Raw genomic sequence first — 389 nt, forward strand, 5'->3', positions numbered from 1 at the left:
TCTTTTTTTTCTGCATTGCATTTATTTAAAAAAAATAACTTTGTATTAACAGGGTTTGAAGATGCTTCTTGTCATGAAATTATAACCAAATGTACCAAATTCACTGTGAAATTTGTAAATATTTGTTTTTAGGGTACAATTTCAAAGATCCTTATTTAATGAGCATTGTGATAATGAATTCTTAAAATAAATGATATTGTTAGTAATGTGTGAGTGGATTAAAAGTGTTTTATTTCTAGCAGTAGTTGTTCCTTTGTGCTAATAAGAGTTGTACTGGTATGATTTATTTTTTTAATATGCATTATACTGTAAAGTATTCATCATACTCTGAACAGTTATCAGCCGTGGATCAACTGAAGGTCACTGTGGATACTGAACATTCAGTGTCA

Source organism: Etheostoma spectabile, chromosome 23, assembly GCF_008692095.1.
Source record: "Etheostoma spectabile isolate EspeVRDwgs_2016 chromosome 23, UIUC_Espe_1.0, whole genome shotgun sequence".
Lineage (NCBI taxonomy): Eukaryota > Metazoa > Chordata > Actinopteri > Perciformes > Percidae > Etheostoma > Etheostoma spectabile.